At 35.1% G+C, this 16,616-nt stretch overlaps 1 pseudogene; it reads left to right on the plus strand.

Annotated features, from left to right (window-relative positions):
* The first annotated feature begins 5,657 nt into the window (after positions 1-5,657).
* On the plus strand, positions 5,658-10,786 carry LOC109173436 (annotated as a pseudogene).
* The last annotated feature ends 5,830 nt before the right edge of the window (positions 10,787-16,616 follow it).

Consider the following 16,616-nt stretch of genomic DNA (forward strand, 5'->3'; position numbering starts at 1 on the left):
TGCTGCCAAGCTGGCATGGACTCGGGCGCACCCACAGCCCTCGGCCCCGCCCACCACGAAACTAGCCACGCCAAACCCGCTGCAAGGAAACGCCAATCTCCATGCGCCGAATCCCCACGCTGCCGAGCCACCTGGACCACCAAGGCGCATATGCCGTGTGGACGGGGGGTATTTGCAGGAGACAAGACAAGCTGCTTTGGGGGTACTCTTACTAGACATGGACGGGGGATATGTTTCGGCATTCAGTGGACCACTACAAGGATGCTCCTCACCACTTATGGCAGAGGCGCTCCCATGTAAAGAAGCTCTATCATGGTTGAAGGATCGGGGTGAGCAGAACATTGAGGTTTATACGGACTGCCTCACTCTACATCGTTATCTTACTACACCAACTATTGTGCTGCACACATATCTAGGCTATGCCATTGACACTTGCAGGTTTATTGCATCTTCGTTTCAGTCCTGTTCGTTTCATTTTATTCCTAGAGTAGAGAACCATTTAGCTCATGCTTTAGCTACTACGGCTTATCAGCAAACTGCAACTATGTATTGGGATCTACTCCCACCGGATGTTATTTCGGCCTACTTTTAATGAAGCATCTTAAAAATTTTCAAAAAAAATAAAGTCAATCATATTAATTACTTGAGGGATTTGTTGAGAAAGAGAGTATTCAAATCACACAACAAATTTAAGTGAGAACTACCTCGCAATGTCCTTGTTTGACAATCAGCAATTAGCCGTTAGCGTTAGCGGATTTGACCAGCGAATTATTTCAACGGTTTATAAAAAGATATTTGAAAAAATTAGCTGTTTAGATTAACATGTAAAATGACCTAAGAGTATACATAATAATAATAATAATAATAATAATAATAATAATAATAATAATAATAATAATAATAATAATAATAATAATAATAATAATAATAATAATAATAATAATAATAATAATAATAATATTATTATTATTATTATTATTATTATTATTATTGTTGTTGTTGTTGTTGTTTTAAAAAAAATAAAAAAATAAAAAAATATAATTAAGCCAATAATATTAACTAATTGGAAGATTTATTGACAAAAAAGAGAATTCAAATCACACAATAAATTGAAGTGGGAAACTACCTCGCAATGTCCTTGTTTGACAATCAGCAGTTAGCTTTTCAGTATTATTACATATTTAATATTTTATGCCCTAATTTTTATTTTGCTCTCCCTTATGTCCCGTATTTGGTTTCAACCATACCTATACAATTATTTTATTGACAATTATAATCAATCTTGACTATATTATCTTGCATTTGTAAACTTAGAATTACCTATTTAAATACGCAAATTCAACATTCAATTATCTATGCATAAGCAATTTCAATATAATCTTGTCTTGATATACTTTAAAGTACTTATTAAAAAAAAAACATTAGGCATTATCGCAATCGCGCAATGCGCGTAAAAATTAGTATATATATCTACTATACTAATAAGAGCCCAAGAGAGTTAGGCCTATAATGGGTAGAAAAAATGGCGGTCAAATTTTTTAATCAAATGAATGGCTCGGATGGATAAGATTTTAATTTTTCCTTGAGATTTCCTAATTTATCCTTAATGAATATGATTATCCGTTAACTTTTCCGTTAAATATTATCTTTTCTGTTAGTTCACCGTTAACTTACTCATTGATTTCAATAAGAAAGGTCTTAGGTTCGAACCACATCCTAATCAAAGTTGGCATAATTATTACTCTATTTTACTCTTATTAAATTAAATAATAATTTAGTAGCTACAACAAAAAATAATACATATGCATTTCTTTAATTTAGAATTATGTGTCTACAATGTCTTTATTCAAAAAAAATTATTCATTATCAATAAATTAAATAAGAGAAATAATTTCATTAGTTATATTGTATTTATTTTTCTCCAATATAAAAATTCTTTACATTCAAATTCATCAATTTATTATATTCGTTACATTGTCCCTACAATGCCTTTATTAAAAAAATTTATTCATCATCAATAAATTTATTAAGAGAAATAATGTTATTTGTTATATTGTCTTTATATTTCTCCAATTAAAAAATTCTTTACATTCAAATTCATCAATTGATTATATTCATTACATTGTCTATTATCTTTTTTGTGCACTATTTTTTAATTAAATATCAAAGTTATAATACAAAATAATGTTATATATTTATTTACCAAGTATTTAATTAATACCATGAAAAAATTAAAAAAAATATAAGTAATAAAGTCAATCATATTAACTACTTGAGAGATTTGTTGGCAAAGAGAGTATTCAAATCACACAACAAATTGAAGTGAGAACTCGCAATGTCCTTGTTTGACAATCAACAGTTAGCGGTTAGCGTTAGCGGATTACATTAGCGAATTTTACAAGCAAATTATATCAACGGTTGGTAAAAAGATATTTGAAAGAATTAGTTTAGATTAACATGTAAAATGACCTATGGGTATAATAATAATAATAATAATAATAATAATAATAATAATAATAATAATAATAATAATAATAATAATAATAATAATAATAATAATAATAATAATAATAATAATAATAATAATAATAATAATAATAATAATAATTGTTTTAAAAAATTTTAAAAATATATAATTAAGCCAATTATATTAACTATTTGGGGGATTTATTGAGAAAAAGAGTATTCAAATCACACAACAAATTGAAGTCGGAAACTATCTCGTAATGTCATTGTTTGACAATCAGTAGTTAGCTTTTCAATATTGGTATATATTTAATATTTTATGTCCTAATTTTTATTTGCTCCCCCTTATGCCCCGTATTTGGTTTCAACCATACCTATACAATTATTTTATTGACAATTATAATCAATCTTGACTATATTATCTTGCATTTGAATTGCAAACTTAGAATTGCCTATTTAAATACGCAAATTTAACATTCAATTATATATGCATGAATAATTCCAATATAATCCTGCCTTGATATACTTTAAAGTACTTATTTTAAAAAAAAAACATTGGGCATTATCTCAATCGCGCAATGCGCGTAAAAAACTAGTATACTAATAAGAGCCCAAGAGAGTTAGGCCTATATTGGGTAGAAAAAATGACGGTCAAATTTTTTAATCAAATGAATGGCTCAGATTGATCAGATTTTAATTTTTCCTTAAGATTTACTAATTTATCCTTAATGAATATGATTATCCGTTAACTTTTCCATTAAATATTATCTTTTCCGTTAATTTCTGTTAGTTCACCGTTAACTTACTAATCGATTTCAATAAGAAAGGTCTTAGGTTTGAACTCCATCCCAATCAAAGTTGGCATAATTAGTACTCTATTTTACTCTTATTAAATTAAATAATAATTTAGTAGCTACAACAAAAAATAATACATATGCATTTCTTTAATTTAGAATTATGTGTCTACAATGTCTTTATTTTTTTTAAAAAATTCATTATCAATAAATTAAATAAGAGAAATAATTTCATTAGTTATATTGTCTTTATTTTTCTCTAATATAAAAATTCTTTACATTCAAATTCATCAATTGATAATATTCGCTACATTGTCCCTACAATGCCTTTATTCAAAAAAAAAAATTATTCATTATCAATAAATTAAATAAGAAAAATAATTTCATTAGTTATATTGTCTTTATTTTTCTTCAATGTAAAAATTCTTTACATTCAAATTCATCAATTGATTATATTCGCTACATTGTCCCTACAATGTCTTTATTCAAAAAAAAATAAATTCATTATCAATAAATTAATTAAGAAAAATAGTTTCATTAGTTATATTGTCTTTATTTTTCTCTAATATAAACATTCTTTGCATTCAAATTCATCAATTGATTATATTCACTACATTGTCTATTATCTGTTTTTGTACACTATTTTTTAATTAAATATCAAAGTTATAATACAAAATAATGCTATATATTTATTTACCAAGTATTTTATTAATACCATGAAAAAATAAAAAATATATATAATTAAGCCAATCATATTAATTACTTGGGGGATTTGTTGACAAAGAGAATATTCAAATCACACAACAAATTGAAGTGAGAAACTACCTCGCAATGTCAATTTTTGGCAATCAGCAGTTAGCGGATTGTGTTAGTAGTTAGCAAATAACGGATTATATTAGCGGGTTTGACAAGCGGATTATATCAGCGATTGGTAAAAGATATTTAAAAAAATTAATTGTTTAAATTAACATGTAAAATGACCTAAATGGTATACATAATAATAATAATCGTAATAATAATAATAATAATAATAATAATAATAATAATAATAATAATAATAATAATAATAATTATTATTATTATTATTATTATTATTATTATTATTATTATTATTATTTAATAAAAGAAATAAAATTTACAAAAAAAAAAAACAAAAAGAACATATGGGGAGCCGAACGTTCGGATCCCCTTAGTTTTGCCACTTTCCTCACATGGGTGGGAAAAGTGGCATGGGAGCATTGAGGCTCCTTTAAAAAATTAAGGAGCCTCAAGGCTACAATTTAAAAAATTAAGCTTGCACATACATTATGGGCAAACAATGAACCCGCTAAACTAGTTATCATGATTTACATCCTCCCAAATGCTCTGTCGGGTCGGAGTGTGGGGGCCCTTAGGGTTGGTGTTCAGCCTTTTGGAAGAATGAGCCCGCTAAACTGGCTCTTGTTATTCAAGGAGTCGAAACGACTCTATAATAAACGTTATTTATTTATTTATTTAAATACATGAGAGTTTTAGGGAAATCATTCTTCAAAACGCTAAGTGAAAATATTGTAAATTACAGTGTTTGTATTTTCAGTGGAACAAATTGTTGCTCCAAACTGTTGAATAACCAAACACTTATTTTAACATTTTGATCTTTGGGTTACATTATATGTACCAACCGTTCAAATATCTTTGGGTTACATTATATTATAATTAATAATTTCTTTATCCATAATAATTCATTCAACAATAATGGTTGAACTAAATGAACACTAGCAAAACAACTAAAGGACTGGTACCGTTGATTCCTACACTGGTAGATCGCGAGCCACTAAAATAGCTTTCCATATGTCTTGTTCTTCTCTTCTATAGCAGCTTTTGGCCTCATTGATCTTGCATGTGCATTCATTAAATATATTAGAACCATTTGCAACAAAAATACTTGGTTACAATTTAAAAAATATTAACGACAATTATAATGAATCTCTTATATTATCTTGTATTCATATACTATGAGTTACATATTTAAATAAACAAATTCGACATTAAATTACTTATGTATGAACTTCTCATATATAATTTTTACATTGATATACTTATGTAAAGAGCCTGCAAGAAGCAGGCTTGTGATATTCAAGTTTGTCTCTCAAGAACATTTTTTTTTTCACTTTCTTACACATTAACATTATATAAAATCACTTTTTTGAAACAATATAAAATCACTTATTTGTTCACTAGTTGAGAAAATAGTTGCGATAGTCAAAAACAATAAAAAAAGAAAAAGAAAAATTTCATGAAGTAAACGAGGTCGCACCCAATCATGCTTTAGCCGCTTATCACCGTCGTCCAAAGCTAGCTAGCCGTCTAAATCTCGGCGGCGGCTTCAGACATACACAGTACAGGGACAGGTAAGCGATGGCGAAACCTAGTAAAGAGCCCTGCAAGAAGCAGACTTGTGATATTCAAGTTTGTCTCTCAAGAACTTTTTTTTTTTTTTTTTCACTTTCTTCCCCATCCCATCTGATTCTGTCTCTTATTTAAAAAAAAAATGATTTGGTATCAAATGCATAAATTTTCTTCATATTGGTCATTGATTCTCTCTTCAATCATTTGCTTAATTTTTTCTTGTTAAATACTGTTCGTCTGTTCTTGATTTAACGATATTATATTTTTCATCATTGGAGAAAGTTATGTTGAATTGGTTATATGTTTTTGAATTGATGGTAATCTATTTTTAAGCTCATAATCAGCTGGCATTTAGTCTCATTGTGATATGAGATTTTTGTGCATATAATTGTGGTATCAGTTTAGGCATACTGTCTAATTGTGAACTCGAGCATATACACACACACAGCGCATTCAGCTTTCTTGTCATTTGCATACCAGGTGCTGTGCTCAATTTTATATTCTACTGTTGTCTCCCTGAACCTATTGATTGATGGTTAATGACTCCTGTTGCCTTGATACAACACAAGACAATTGACAGTGTTCTAGCATGAGGAGAGGGAGAAGCTTGGTAGTTTGGTGCACGAGTAATAATTTCATTCACCTGTACTTACAATGTATACCCTTTTTATTACAATGCTTTGTAAATCTTACTTTATGAAATTGAGCAGGCTCTCAATGTTTACATACCGGTGTGAGAATACCTATCAAGTCACGCCAGTTCCTTTCCAAGCCACCACCCCCCCCCCCCCCCCCCCCCCCCCCCCACACACATACACCCTTCTTTTAGATTGGCTACAATCCGCTGCTGCTCTATTGCTGCACCCAGCAAATGCTACTCCATCGCTCTCCTCCCCGGTCATGGTATCGGCCCTGAAGTCATCTCCGTTGCTAAGAGTGCTCTACAACTTGCTGGCTCTCTCGAAGGTACATAGAATTTCCTTTTTGACAAAAAAAAAAAAAAGAAGACGAATACCCAATTTCCCAAACATAAATTGCAAATGATAGTTTCCGGTGCAGCCATACATGCACCTTAAAAATATATAAACCTTGACAATAATAAATAAATAAATACTCAAGAGTTAAACCCACTTTGTTATTATGAATATTAAAATTTATGCATTTTTTTCCTGAGTAACAAAAAAAACTGGGTCTGCCTTTTTTTAAGGTCTTAGGGGATGATGTTCCAAAAAAAAGGTCTTAGGGGATGAGGGTTAATGGTTGGAAAATGATTTGTTACCCTCCTAAAATCCCTCCTGACATAGCTTATAACCATTAGGTGTCATGAATTGGTTGACCCCACTAACTTGTTATCAAAGACTACACTATCCAATGGAAATGTGCTATGTCATGAGGGTAGGGGTGGGTAGCAGTCATAGCATTACAATTAATGGTTATATTGATTAGGAAATGTTGCAGGAATTGAGTTTGGGTTCAATGAGATGCCTATGGGTGGGGCTGCTATTGATTTGACAGGAGTGCCTTTGCCTGAGGAGACTCTTTCAGCCGCAAAGCAATCTGATGCTGTTCTTCTTGGAGCAATTGGAGGGTGAGCATTTTACGCTTAAGTTTTATAGTTGTGTGCTATTATATCTGTACATGGTTTATCCTTTTTGATTCACTGAATGCTACAATACTCTTATTATATAAAGGTATAAATGGGACAACAACGAAAAGCATTTGAAGCCTGAGACCGGATTGCTTCAACTTCGAGAGGGTCTTAAGGTTTTTGCAAACTTGAGACCTGCGTCAGTCCTGCCACAGGTAATTTTAATTTAGACTTAAAATATTGAGTTGTTAAGGTTAGACTCTTATTCTATTGCAATATACGGTGATGGTTTTTTTATCCCTTTGATGGGAAATAATTTAAAAACCCATAGGGTATGCCTCGGCAAATTATATCGTGCACCGCGGTGCATTATGGATTATGCACCGTGCATCAAAACGATGTCGTTTTATTTAATGAAAAGAAACAGAATTTTTGCAAAAAATAACTTTGTTCTTCAGTTTCATTTTGTATACACTGCAGTTTCAGTTCAACACAACTACAATTTCATTTCGATATAACTACAGTTTCATTCAATATTTATACACTCAAATATGTGAAAATGTTATTTAATTTTATTTTATATACACTATAGTTTCATTAAAACACAACTACATGATCATTTCAATATAATTACAGCTTCATTGTACAATATACACTCAAATATGTGAAATGTTATTCAATTTCATTTTATATATACTGTAGTTTCATTTCACCACAACTACAATATCATTTTGATATAACTGCAGTTTCATTTGATAATATAAAAATAATACGTGAGACAGTGTCAGTTTAGACACACTGTAGTGTCACTCCGTTATAACTGCAGAAACGTCGTCGTTTTGACACGCGGTGCATAATCGATTATGCACCGCGGAGCACGATATAACGACTAGTATGCCTCTTTGGTGGTTATCTTGAACACTTCCTTTTTTAATTGTCCTAATAAAATTTTTAATTTAGGGTTCTTAGAGATATGAATTTTAAGTTTGCTTAGCATATTGATGACTTCTTCAGTTCCCATTGAATTAATATGCTTCACATATGATCAATTTACTTTTTAATTCTATTACCTCTAGGCAAATAAAAACATTTAATAGCCTTGGTGATGGTCAGGGGTGATTTGAATTTTTTGGCTATATAAAAATACTTAAAAAACCCTTATATATAAGTATTATACATTCAAGAATTGTATTGAAAAATTCAATTATCAAGATTTTTTTAGACGAATATTTTTCTTTAAAAAATTCCTCAATTCAAAAATTGTAAAAATGAATGTAAAGTTTATTTTGTGATTTAAGTAATTTTTAAAATATTTTTATACCTATAATTTTTTGAAACTTTAATAGTTTGATGAGAATAAATGACATTTAGAAGAAAATATAATATGGAACATGGAGTTTTTTCCAGAAAAAACCTACAAGATATATAATATGTATTTTACTTTGGTATTTTATCCACCTTAATAATTTGTAAGGGGGTTAAATATTCCTTATTGTGTAGTTTCTGGGAGTAAAATTGACGTTACACAAAGTAAAATGGTAATAGATCCCTTCACTTATTTTATTTTTATTTTATTCTTTTAAATTCTTTATATGTGAATAGTGTGATAAATGTCATATTTCCTCCATAATTGAGGTTGTAGCTCATATAATTTGAATCTGAATCTGAACCTTACATCCATGTAATTCAGTTGGTAGATGCTTCGACAATGAAGAGAGAAGTTGCATGAGGTGTAGACCTAATGGTTGTCAGGGAACTTACAGGAGGTTAGTTTAGGTGGTCTAAACAATCATAATTTGGATTTCATCCTGACAGTTAGTTCTAATATCTTATTTACATCTATTTGTTGAAAACATCTGTTGCCCACTTGACCTGATTATTATAATCTGGTGACATGTATTTATTCTGGCAAACCATGGGGTTTTGGTACAAATGAAAATGGTGAGGAAATTGGTTTCAATACTGAGATTTATGCAACTTATTAGGTACACTTTTTGATCTAAAAAAAATCATGTTGCCTTCCCCTCCAAATCCAAAAAAAAAAAAAAAAAAAAAAAAAAACAAACAGTTAGGCGTCATTCTTTCATTACAGTTGTAGGTTTAGTCCACTTAAATATGTTCCCATTTGTTGCAAATTGATGTTTGGATAAGGAGTTTTCATTGTCTTTATCAGTGTAATACTTTTTTCAGAATTTTATTAAAATAACACTCTTTTTGCACTTCAAAATTTGGATATTCACATACTTTTGGCACCATATTTCCTATTGGACTTCTTTTTTGGGCAATCTTTTGGAATCTGATGTGAGATTATCTTGCCATGTAGAACGTATTGCTCATGTAGCATTTGAAACTGCACGAAAACATCGAGGAAAACTCTGCTCTGTTGATAAAGCAAATGTGTTGGAGGTATATTATGATAATTGATAACAAAGTAGTTTTTATTTGTTTGTATACCCCTTTTTTGTTTCCCCCTCCACATAGACCATGCTTACATGCATAGTCTGGTAGACTAACTTATGTTTTATTCAATATTTCGCTTTAAGCAAATAAGAGTTCAAAAGGATTATGTACCATCAAGGACAGTTGTGCAGTGTCACAAATGTCAATGGACACTGAAAAATTCATATTATAGATTATATAATACAAGCGTGAAGATAGACTCCACTAATATGTCTTAGGCTCTTTTTCTTTCACCCCTTAAGAGTTTTCCCTTTCTATTTACTTGTCCACTTTGTTAGAGTTTCATTCATGTCACTAGTGCTAACCATTTCTGTTTTGGATAGGTGGAGATTTGATGCCACTCTGTTTCTACTATTTCTTTTCTTTTATAACCAAACCACACTTTGTAAATGTATTAGTTGTTTGCTTGTAATTATAACATACATAATCATGCTATAAATGTAATATGATGATATAAAACTAAACACTGATATATTGCAAGAGCACTTTGCACTTGAATCTTTACAATATATTTCACTAGAAATGAATTGAGGACAAAATGTGAGAATGGATGGGCCTCACTCTTGATATTTTCCAGGCGTCTATGCATTGGAGAAGGATTGTTTCAGAGTTGTCCAAAGAGTACGTACCCTGATGTTGAACTTTCACATATGTATGTGGACAATGCTGCCATGCGGATTGTTCGCAATCCAAAGCAGGTTTTTTTTTTTTTTTTTGTAAATATAAATCATGATTGTCATTTTGTTTGAGATAGATTATGAAATAAGAGTTATAATTGTAATTAGACTATTGCAGTTTGATAAGATTGTAACAAACAATATATTTGGTGATATTCTATCTGATGAAGCTTCAATGATTACTGGAAGTATTGGTATGCCTCCATCTGCCAGTGTTGGAGAATCGGTATAATCACCTACCTCATCTGCATTTCTCTTTAAATGTAATGTTTGGGTTTTCTATTGAATTTCTTTATGTTCGGAATTGTTGAGTGTAGGGACCTTGACTCTTTGAGCCAATACATGGTTCTGCTCCTGACATTGCTGGACATGTCAGACTATTTCACTCACATTACAATGAAGATCAGATCTGAGTATTTGCCTCATCTATCTTTCTTGGCTTGGCTAATGTTAGACATTATTCTGATAGGATTATAGTCAACTAATCTTAAGGATTCTGTGTATATTCTGATAGGATTATATTTGGCTAATGAGCTAATCTTAGGGATTCTATGTATATTCTTAGTGATTTGTTTTCCTTAGTTAGTACATATAGTCTTGTATAAATAGGTGTCTCCATTTTATTGAAAGATATGAAATACATGAAGTTACATGGTATCAGAAGCTCTGTAAAGAAAAAAAAATAGATTTTTTTTTTCTCCCGTTCTCTTTTCTTCTTCTCTACGCTCAAGGTGGAGTTTGGGTCGGGGGTTGTCGCCGGCCGGTTGTTGTCACCACCAGCATAAGTAGAGTCGCCGGTCGCTGTTCAGTCAGACTACCAAGTTGTTCGCGATTTCTCCCGGAGAGTGTTCCTCACGCGCCGCCACCGTCCTTCGCCGGAAACTCACGCACCGGCGCGTGAGCCTTCGTCCGCTGCCGGAATCTGCTTCGGTTTCCCTTTCCAAGGTCGTCTGGCCTTCCACAACACTGCTCTAGGCTCGGTTTTGGCATTGAAGATCTCGGTAATATTTTTCTGTCTTCTCTTTTGGTCGACAGTGTTGTGCTAGCTGTTTGGTTTGTGTGGGTTTGGAGCATTGCTGGTTGTTTGGTTTGTGACTGCCTGCTACCTATTTTGTGTGGGTTTGGAGAATTGCCTCTGTTTGCTTGGTTTGGGTTGTCCTTTTGGGTAGCATAATGACTGAAAATCGGTCTCTCGTTGTGTCTGATATTCTTCCAATCAATGCAAGAATCACAGAACACAAACTAAATGGCTCGAACCATTTGGATTGTGTTGAAACCCTAGGTCCTTTTAGAAATAGGCCCATTAGGTTAATAGCATATACCTATTTAAATAGTAGATGTTTGTACAGTTCTTGGGAGTTGAATACAATGAATCTTTCTACTATTCAACATGGTATCAGAGCCTAAACCCTAAAATAATATTTCCCCTTTCTTTCCCGCCGCCGCCGCCACCGGAGTTCACTGCCGCCGCTACTGTTTTTTGCTTTCGGACATCTGCCTGGTGGTTCTTCTCCCAAACAAAGACCACAGGCCTCACCGGAGCCTCGTCGCGAGCCAGAGCCCGAAGTCCGGTCGCCGTCCGCCGCCGCACGCACCGCCACGCGCCACCGCTGTCGCCGAGATCCGCAACTGTTTTCCGGCCAGATCTCACTGTACCGACCTCCGATCGCGACGATGTTGCCACCGTTGGATTCGTCTCGAGGAAACGCTTCAGACTGTGTTTTCTGTTTCCTCATCTCTGCCGGTCAACTCGCCGGTCAACGGTCAACTCTGCCGATCAACGGTCAACTCTGCCGGTCAATGGTCAACTCGCCGGTCAACCATCCTTTGAGGCAATTTTTCCCTTTCCTTTTGAATAATATTATGGCTTCATCTCTCGCCGTTTGTACCTCTTCTTTGTTGTGTCTTTCTCAAGCTAGTAACACAAATACTTGGATTCTAGACACAGGTGCCTCGGACCATATTTCTGGTAACCTATCCCTTATGACTAATGTCACAAAGTCTAAGGCTTTGCCCATGGTTACCTTAGTTAATGGCAATCAAACACCAGCTGCCGGTGTTGGTCAAGCTCATCCTATGCCATCTTTCCCTTTAAAATCAGTTTTATATGTTCCTAATAGTCCTTTCAACCTTATCTCTGTGAGTAAAATCACCCGTACCCTTAATTGTTCTGTAACCTTTTGTGCGGATTCGGTTGTTGTGCAGGACCGTAGTACGGGGAAGGTGATTGGCACTGGGATTGAGTCACAAGGCCTCTATTACCTCCGTGGTGGTGATCTTGCTGCCTATGCTTCTACAGATTCTCACTTGCTTCTCCATAGTCGTTTGGGCCACCCTAGTCTCTCCAAACTTCGACGGATGGTTCCAAGTTTATCTATAGAGTCATTAGATTGTGAGTCGTGTCACCTTGGAAAGCAATCACGTAAGTCCTTTCCACGGAGAGTCAATAATCGGGCTGCGTCTCTTTTTGATTTAGTTCATACTGATGTTTGGGGTCCATGTCGTGTCAATTCTGCTTTGGGGTTTCGTTACTTTGTCACTTTTACTGATGATTATTCTAGGTGTACTTGGTTGTTCCTTATGAAAGATCGTTCTGAGTTATTCCAGATTTTTCAAAATTTTTGTGTTGAAATACAAACTCAATTTGGTAAACCCATTCGTGTTCTGCGTAGTGACAATGCTAAAGAATATCTTTCTAACCCCTTTCAGTCCTATATGACTTCTCGGGGTATGTTACACCAACGATCGTGTGTTTACACACCTCAGCAGAATGGGGTGGCTGAGCGTAAGAATCGACATTTAGTTGAAATTGCTCGCACTATGTTAATTCATTCTCATGTTCCTCATCATTTTTGGGCTGATGCTAGCCTTACTGCGTGTTACTTGATAAATCGCATGCCATCCTCAGTCCTAAACAATGAAACTCCATATTCCATTGTGTATCCTTCGGTTGATCTTTTCCTTCTTCCACCTCGGGTTTTTGAGTGTGTTTGTTTTGTTCATGACGTGACTCCTGGGCGTTCGAAATTGGCCCCTAAAGCTGTCAAGTGTGTTTTCTTAGGTTATTCCCGGCTCCAAAAGGGTTATCGGTGTTATTCTCCAGAACTTAATCGTCGTTTTGTGTCTGCTGATGTCACCTTTATTGAGTCTACTTCTTTTTTCCAGCCCACACCAGGTAACGCAGTCTCTATTTCAGAGGTTCTCCCACTTCCTTATCTTGGTTCACTTCCTCTTGCCCAAGATCCTATTTCTCCAACTGCTCCTATTGCTCCTGACCGCCCCCTTCAATTCTACCACCGTCGTCCTCGCCCTGTGTCTGTTGAGGCTCCTGTTGACTCACCCATGCCACCCGATCCTCCTCCTGCTGCGGTTCCACCACTTCAATTGCAATCTGACGTTGATCCCACTGAGGCACCCATTGCTATCCGGAAAGGTACACGTTCTACTCGTAACCCTCATCCTATATATACCTTTTTGAGTTGTCATCGTGTATCTTCTCCTTACTTTGCCTTCCTTTCTCACCTTTCTTCTGTGTCTATACCTAAATCCACTCATGAGGCCCTCTCGGATCCGGATTGGCGCCAAGCCATGTTCACAGAGATGGATGCCCTGGAGTCTAGTGGCACATGGGAGTTGATCCCCCTCCCTCCTGGTAAAACTGTTGTTGGTTGTAGGTGGATTTATACTGTGAAGGTGGGCCCTGATGGCAAGATTGATCGCCTTAAGGCACGACTGGTGGCAAAAGGCTACACTCAAATTTTTGGTTTGGATTACACTGATACTTTTTCTCCTGTAGCTAAAATTGCATCAGTTCGATTACTTTTATCTTTGGCAGCAATCAATCATTGGGATTTACACCAATTGGATATCAAGAATGCTTTTCTACATGGCGATCTTCAGGAGGAGGTTTATATGGAGCAACCACCTGGGTTTGTTGCTCAGGGGGAGCCTGGTCTGGTATGTAAACTTCGTCGTTCCTTATATGGTTTGAAGCAATCTCCACGGGCTTGGTTTGGAAGATTTAGCTCTGTGGTATGTGAGTTTGGTATGACTAGAAGTGAATTTGATCATTCTGTTTTCTATCGTCATTCTAATGGGAAATGCATATACCTTGTAGTATATGTGGATGACATTGTTATTACAGGGAGTGATCAAGAGGGCATATCTCAGTTGAAAGAGTATCTCTTCAGTCGATTTCAGACTAAGGATTTGGGTAAGCTGAAAAATACTTTCTTGGAATTGAAGTGGCCCAGTCTAGTAGTGGTATTGTCATTTCTCAAAGAAAGTATGCATTGGATATTTTAGAAGAAACTGGCATGTTGGATTGTAGACCGGTGGATAATCCAATGGATCCGAATGTTAAACTCTTACCAGGACAGGGGGAGCCATTACTTGACCGAGAACGATATAGGAGACTAATTGGAAAATTGAATTATCTCACAATCACACGACCAGATATCTCTTTTGCAGTTAGTGTGTTGAGTCAGTTTCTTGAGAATCCTTGTGATACTCATTGGGATGCTGTTGTTCGGGTTCTAAGGTATATCAAGAGAGCACCAGGATAAGGTTTACTATATGAAGATAGAGGACATGCTCAGTTTGTTGGGTATTCTGATGCAGATTGGGCTGGTTGTCCGTTTGACCGGCGCTCTACTTTGGGTTATTGTGTACTCATTGGTGGTAATCTCATATCTTGGAAAAGTAAGAAGCAAGATGTTGTTGCCAGGTCCAGTGCTGAAGCTGAATACCGAGCCATGGCCCTTGCCACGTGTGAGCTTATGTGGCTGAAGCACTTACTACAAGAGTTGCAATGTGGTAAGGTTGCTCAAATGACATTGATATGTGACAACCAAGCAGCTCTACATATCGCCTCAAATCCAGTTTATCATGAGAGAACCAAACACATTGAGGTTGATTGTCACTTCATTAGAGAGAAGATTGTGTCAGGGTGTATCAAAACAAGCTTTGTCAACTCTGCAGATCAATTGGCTGATATTTTGACCAAACCCCTTAGAGCTCCTAGGGTTGAGTATATTTGTAACAAGCTTGGAGCATATGATTTATACTCTCCAGCTTGAGGGGGAGTATTGAAACCCTAGGTCCTTTTAGAAATAGGCCCATTAGGTTAATAGCATATTCCTATTTAAATAGTAGATGTTTGTACAGTTCTTGGGAGTTGAATACAATGAATCTTTCTACTATTCAACAGATTGGAAACGAACCATTAAAATATATATGCGTAGTATTGACAAAGATGGTCATATGACTGAAAACCCACCTGAGGATGACAACACTAAACAAACTTGGTTGCGTGATGATGCTAAGTTATTTCTTCAAATACGGAATTCAATTGAATCTGAGATATTTGGTTTTGTCAGTCAATGTGAAACTGTAAAAGAGCTTTTAGACTATCTTAATTTTTTTGTATTCGGGTAAGGACGACATTATTCGAATCTATGATGTTTGTAAGACTTTTTATCGGGCCGAAATGCTTGACAAACCTCTGCAGACTGACTTTATGGAGTTCAAAAAAACTTATGAGGTGCTTAATGAGTTAATGCCATTCACGTTGGATATAAAAGAGCACCAGAAACAGCGAGAACAAATGGCCATCATGAGTTTTTTGGCTGGCCTTCATCCTCGGCTAGAACCAGCCAAACCACAGATATTGTCTAGTGCAGAACTCAAATCGCTATCTGATGTATTCTCCAGAGTCTTACGCGCAGAGACCTACTATCCTCCTCAGTCAAGTAGCGTCCTTGTAAGCCAGAAGTCAAAGGGGGAGCCTGTGAAGTCATCATATCACAGTAGGGATTCTCATGGACAGCAGTCTAATACAATCATTTGTCACTATTGTCAAAGACCGGGGCACATGAAGAAGGATTGCCGAAAGCTTCAGACTAGAAATTAGGGAAATCGGTATGCTAATGTGGTGTCCTCCGAAGCTAATAGTGAGAAAAGTGAGACAACGGTTGTACTCTCTGCAGATGATTATGCTAAGTTCCTAAGGTACCAAGAATCCTCATCATCTGCCTCAGTTGTAGCTGCTGCCACCTCAGGTAATCCCAACACTTGCCTCGTCTCTTCCGCTTCCAAATGGGTTATCGATTTGGGTGCCACGGATCATATGACAGGTAACTCTAGTCTCCTCTCTACCTTTCAATCCTCTTCTTCCTCTCCCCAGGTCACTCTAGCGGATGGATCCACCTCTAGGGTGCTTGGGATAGGCACTGCTCATCCAAC

This window comes from Ipomoea nil, unplaced genomic scaffold (genome assembly GCF_001879475.1).
Source record: "Ipomoea nil cultivar Tokyo-kokei standard unplaced genomic scaffold, Asagao_1.1 scaffold0019, whole genome shotgun sequence".
In the NCBI taxonomy this organism is placed as follows: domain Eukaryota; kingdom Viridiplantae; phylum Streptophyta; class Magnoliopsida; order Solanales; family Convolvulaceae; genus Ipomoea; species Ipomoea nil.